The sequence below is a fragment of the Arachis ipaensis genome, chromosome B05, assembly GCF_000816755.2.
Source record: "Arachis ipaensis cultivar K30076 chromosome B05, Araip1.1, whole genome shotgun sequence".
In the NCBI taxonomy this organism is placed as follows: domain Eukaryota; kingdom Viridiplantae; phylum Streptophyta; class Magnoliopsida; order Fabales; family Fabaceae; genus Arachis; species Arachis ipaensis.
In genome coordinates this window covers 5,402,695-5,409,113 of record NC_029789.2, presented here as the reverse complement: position 1 = coordinate 5,409,113, position 6,419 = coordinate 5,402,695, and positions in this window count along the sequence as shown.

Genomic DNA, 6,419 nt, shown 5'->3' with positions numbered 1-6,419 from the left:
TTTTATAGACATCAAAGCATAAAATTAAAAAAAATTAAACAAAAATTATTTAAAAAAAAAACAATCCCAATAAAGTCCGTATAAAAATTTTAAAAAATACAAAAAATGACATTCTAACTAAAATTTATGTCTTTATCATACTAATTTATCTGTACAAGTATTTATTTTTCAAAATTTATGAACGATGTTCTAATTGTTTAGTCTATTACAATAATTTAGTCTAACTTCAATAAAATACTTTAAAACTTTACTAAAATTATCGTATAATTACCTAAATTTACTATAACAAATAAAAAATAGACTAATTTTAGTATATAAAATAATATTTTTATTTATCATAAGAGCCATTTAATTACAAGATTAATGATCACACGTTAATGTACGCAGACCTTATCTTTAGTTACTACTTTTCATTGAAAGGTATATTAAAATTTAAAACTGAACTTTTAAGCTACAAATTAAAAAACATATCTCATAATTTATAAAGGCTGCTTAAATTGGTATATATGAAGAATAAGACGAAAAATTAACATAGAATATATATAATTGAATCATAAGATGGACGGTGCAATTGAATGGTGTTGTTACATCGTATAGTTTGTCCCTATTTACAATGTCATAATACAAAAATGTATTGAACAACCGCATTCCCCGGGCAATGTCTATTAATAATAGTGTCATATATAGTTACTTACAACTCACAAAACTTGATCATTAAGGTGGCTATATTCATGAATATATGTTTACGTGATGTGATATTAATAATTTAGATATTAATTTATATTATATTTACTAAAAAGTTTCAAACAAATAAACACGGATAATTAATTAAATCAAATAAAATTTTCGTTTATTAACATCTAAAGATTCTAAGAATAAAGGCATTATTATTAGGAAGCAGCACATGTATATGATGCCTTTGCCATACTTCAATAGTAAGTAAGCTGTCAACAGCACAGATATGTATAATCTCTATCATAATTGTTCTTTAATTTTCTGCCAAGATTCTATTTAATTTGAGGAGTGCAGTAGAAAAAAGATTGTAATCTCAGGAAGTTGCTATCAACTGAAAATTAATTAAACAAGGAAAAGGAAACGAAAATTATTATTTGGGAGTGGCTAAGATATGTCTAAATACACATGAAGCTATTTGCGGTCGGAGATGTTGACTTCAACTCATGCAATTATTTTCAACTATGTTACTATGTTAGGTAGATATATATTAAAATTAACTATTAAAATTATTATTATAAAAAAATTTAGTTAAAATCAGTCAAAATTTACTAAAATATACCAATATTTTGTAATTGATTTTTGTGACTGTTTTAATGTATAAATAATATTTTTAAATAATTTTATTCCAAAATTCCGAATCTAGTTCTAAAACCGTGTTCTGCTACTTATCCACTTTTTCCTTAGACTAAACGTGGTCTTAGCTTATTTTATTTTCTTCATCCAAAAAAAGATTAGTATATATATATATAGACCAATGGAGGAATATATTCAAAATACGTGCTACCACTTTCAACTCTGCTATAGAATATGAAGTTATGAACCCGTCATTATTCAACTATAATTAAGTGTATTTCTTCTATTAGTGAGTAACTAATTGTTAGGTAAACAAGCTAAGCATAATTAATTAGAATAAGTGACTTGTAATGTTTTTCTACAAAACAACTTGCCATTTGTAAATGTGATAATGTCGAGCATTCATGTTAATCATTTATGTATTTTTAGTCTGCTATTTATAATACATAAATTTCTCTATATCTAATACTAATAAAACAAAAAGAATACGCAAAGATAATAGAACTGTGAAAGAAAAAGATGAAGAAATTTTATTGATTGTTGATTGATTGAATTATAAACTATGAAGGTAAAACTAAGTATATATAGAGTATTGGCCTATGAAAGATAAAATTAGATAAAGATAAGATAGAGATAAAGATAAAGATAACTATAAAATAAGATAAAGACTAAAATTATAATTGAATTTGTGTATTCTGTTGGGCTGAATTTGTGGGCCGTGAGACGTCTTTATTGTTGTCATGGGCTAAGGTGGAAGAGTGGTTTAATACGTCTCCGCAAGCTGGAGGATGAAAGATGTCAAGAACACTAAGCTTATTCAGATTAAGATGGAAGGGTTGAGGAGACAAAGGCTTGGTGAAGATGTCAGCTAGTTGCCCAGAAGAGGGAATTGGGAGAAGTTTCATCACTCCAGCTTGAGCTTTTTGTCGAATCAAGTGACAATCAACCTCTAAATGTTTAGTACGTTCATGAAAAACCGGGTTAGCAGCAATATGAAGAGCACTCTGATTATCACAATATAAAACTGGTGAGCGGATAGGAGAGATGCGTAAAAATTGTAACACATTTAGTATCCATTGAAGTTCACAAGTTGTGTTGGCAAGTGCACGATATTCTGCTTCCGTGGATGATCGGGCAACGGTGGTTTGTTTCTTGGTCTTCCAAAAGACTAAAGAGCTGCCTAAGAAGAAACAATAACCTGTTAAAGATCGCCGAGTGTCAGGACATCCGGCCCAATCAGAGTCACTGAAGCCGAGAAGCTGAATTTCTGATTCCCTTGGAAAGAAAAGTCCTTTACTGGGACTAGTTTTCAGATATTGTAACACATGCTTGGCAGCTTGAAGATGAGATTTAGTAGAAGATGCCATGAATTGACTTAATTGTTGAGTGGCATACATGATGTCCGGTCGAGTAGTGGTGAGATAAATAAGACGGCCAACCAAACGACGATATACAAAAGGGTCGGATAGTAGGGGACTTTTGTCTTGATATAGTCTTCTGGTACTATCCATTGGAACAGAGGCAGGTTTAGCACCTAATAAACCAGAATCCTCCAAAAAATCAAGACAATATTTTCTTTGAGATAAGCAAATTCCCTTCTCTAATTGAGCAACCTCAATACCCAAAAAATATTTTAATGGGCCCAAGTCTTTAATTCGGAAGTGTCGGTGCAAAATAGACTTAATGGCAGCAAGTTCAGAAATGGAATTACCAGTGAGAACAATGTCGTCAATATAGACTAAAAGGATAGAAATTTGATCACCAATGAATTTGACAAATAAACTATAATCAGATGAGGTCTGCTGATATCCATGAGATAGCAAAAGATGAGAAAGTTTGTCATACCACATATGACTAAATTGTCGTAAACCATACAGTGACTTTAGCAGCTTACAACATTGATTCGGTTGAGGAGATATAAATTCGGGTGGCTGAGTCATATAAACATCCTTAGAAAGATCCCCATGTAAGAAAGCATTATTGACATCCAACTGATGTATAGGCCAATGCTTCATAGAGGCCAATGCCAAAACTAATCTAATGGTGGCAGGCTTGACAACAGGGGAGAAAGTTTCAAAGAAATCAACACCTTCAGTTTGAGTGAACCCTTTAGCCACAAGGCGTGCTTTATATCGATCAACTGAACCATCAGGCTTGCGTTTGATGCGATAGACCCATTTACAGCCAACCGGCTTAACCCCTGCAGGGCAATCAACAAGACGCCAAGTTTTGTTCAGCTCAAGAGTATCCAACTCATCTTTCATAGCACTACACCAATTAGAGTGTTGATTGGCGTCCTTAAAAGACTTTGGCTCAATGTCAGAATGTAGAAATAAAAGAAACTTTTTATGTGAAGATGAAAGAGAAGAAAAAGACATGACTGAAGATAAATGATACTTGCACTTTGAGGGAGATTGATTTGTAGAGATGAGAGAGGAATTACACAAGTAATCAGAGAGATATGCTGGAGGTCGGTGAGGCCGGTCGGAATGACAAGGATGAGATTGCTCAGGTGGTGAAGAAGATGATGGGAGATGAGAAGGTGATGGTGGACTGGTGTCTAGTGTTGAAAGTGATTTGGTGGTCATGGGTTCAACTTGGTTAGGAAACGATAGTGAGGAAGAAGGAGAGGTTGTTGGAGAAAATAAAGAACTAGGTGGAGTTGGGTCAATAGGTATAGGTGAGGGTTCAACTGGAAGACTAACTGAATCTTGTTTTTGAGAAGGTGTGTTTGGCAATGTTGGGTTGAGTGTATGGAATTGGACATTTTTTGTGACTAAGGGCAAAATCATTTCATAAAAAATCACGTTTCTAGAAATCTCAATTCTTTCATCTTCTAAAACATAAACAATATACCCTTTAAAACCAGGTTAAAAGCCAATAAATACAGCCTTTTTGGCTCTTGGATCAAATTTTGATCTGTTTGCCATTTGGGTAGAAACAAAACATAAGCATCCAAAAACTTTAAGATCATGATAATTTGGTGGATGATTGAATAAAATCTCAAATGGTGTTTTAAAATTAATTGCGGATGATGGAACTCTATTAAGTAAATAAACAGCATGTCTAACAGTATAAGACCAAAAAGATGATGGTAAATTAGATTGAAACATAAGAGCACGAGCTATATTCAAAATATGTTGATGCTTGCGTTCTACCCTTCCATTTTGTTGAGGAGTTTCAACACAACTACGTTGATGAATAATGCCCTTTGAAGCATAAAAATCAGGTAAAATAAATTCTGGTCCATTATCGGAACGAATAGTTTTGACTTTGGAGTTGAATTGTGTTTCAATTAAAGTAATAAATTTTTTATTTGATTTTGCACTTCTCCTTTTGAGTTTAATAAAGTAACCCATGTAAAACGGCTAAAATCATCAACAATAGTAAAAAAATATTTATGATTATGAATAGAATTGTGTCGAAATGGACCCCAAATATCAAAGTGTAATAAATCAAAACTTGCATTGGCTTTGTTAAAACTTTGAGAAAATGAAAGTTTCTTTTGTTTAGAAAGATGACAAATGTCACAAGCCTCGTCATGATGCATAGAGATAAAAAGAAATTGTTTATGTAAATAATTAAGTTTTTGTCCAAAAAGGTGTGCTAAACGAAAATGCCATATATTGGATTGTGTAATGGGTGGAGATTGGATGGAATTTATGGAGTGTGTAGTGGATGAATTTTTACCGAAATTGGGTTCAAAGACATATAATCCCTCTCTCATTCTGACCAAATCAATCGTCCCCAAATTGTTGCTCTGTAGAGTGCAAGAAGAAGATAAAAAAGTGAGTTCACATATGAGTGCTGAAGTAATTTTTGAAACAGAGATAATATTAAAGTTGAAATGAGGTAAATAAAGAACATCATGAATAACCAATGATGGTGAAAATTGAACGATGTCTTTATAAGAAACAGTAGTTCGAGAACCATTTGGTAAATGAACAATAATAGGAGAAATTTGTGCGTAAGAAATAAACCAAGACAAATTTGATGCAATGTGATCTGTGGCACTAGAATCAATGATCCAAGTATTTAAGAATGAATCTCGATTTGAAGAATTGTTAACAGTAGAAAAGATATTGAAAGAACAAAGATAATGAGTAGTTGGACTTGACAAAAGCTCAAGTTGGTTTGAAGGACGAGCTTCTTCATTGAAAGGAAGTGCCATGAAAGAAAAGTGTTGGGCTGACGAAAGGTACAAAAGAGGCTCCGGATGAAGTTGCTGGTGTGCCCTTTCTTCTTGATGCATGGATGTCAGCAGAGCTCAAGAGGAACTCTGATACCATAATAAAACAGAAAGAGTACGCAAAGATAATAGAACTGTGAAAGAAAAAGATGAAGAAATTTTATTGATTGTTGATTGATTGAATTGTAAACTATGAAGATAAAACTAAGTATATATAGAGTATTGACCTATGAAAGATAAAAGTAGATAAAGATAAGATAGAGATAAAGATAAAGATAACTATAAGATAAGATAAAGACTAAAATTATAATTGAATTTGTGTATTCTGTTGGTCTGAATTTGTGGACCGTGAGACGTCTTTATTATTGTCATGGGATAAAGTGGCCATTGTACACATTGTACAATTATTCTATTGGTTCCTATATTTTTTTTTAACGATAATATTTAAAAAATAAAAAAATAAATTTATTTTATTTAATATTAAATAAAATAATTTTTAATTTTTAATTTTTTTTTATTATCAAACATTTTCGATGATATATGTGATGCTATGCGTTGACATTTTGGTGAATCCCCTTTATCATGTAATAATTTGACAAAACTGTTCAGACTTAATACTGCTGCTGGGTTCCATATGCTGTTTAATTAAACCCGCAGCCAAAATGGAACGAAATTAAAATTCAAAGAAACGTACAAATTAAACTATATCTGCTACGAATATGACACAATATTACATTGAAAATCCCCATCAAAGCCGAAAAAAAAAGTCCATCAAACTAGTGTCCCCTATTGAAAAATGGATGTTGACACAATGGTTACAATTAAAAGTATAAATTTCATTGCGCATATATTGATATGTGTGAGAGAGAAGACAAGTGTAATTGGAATTTGTAGAAAAAGTCAACTGTCTTAAAATGCATGC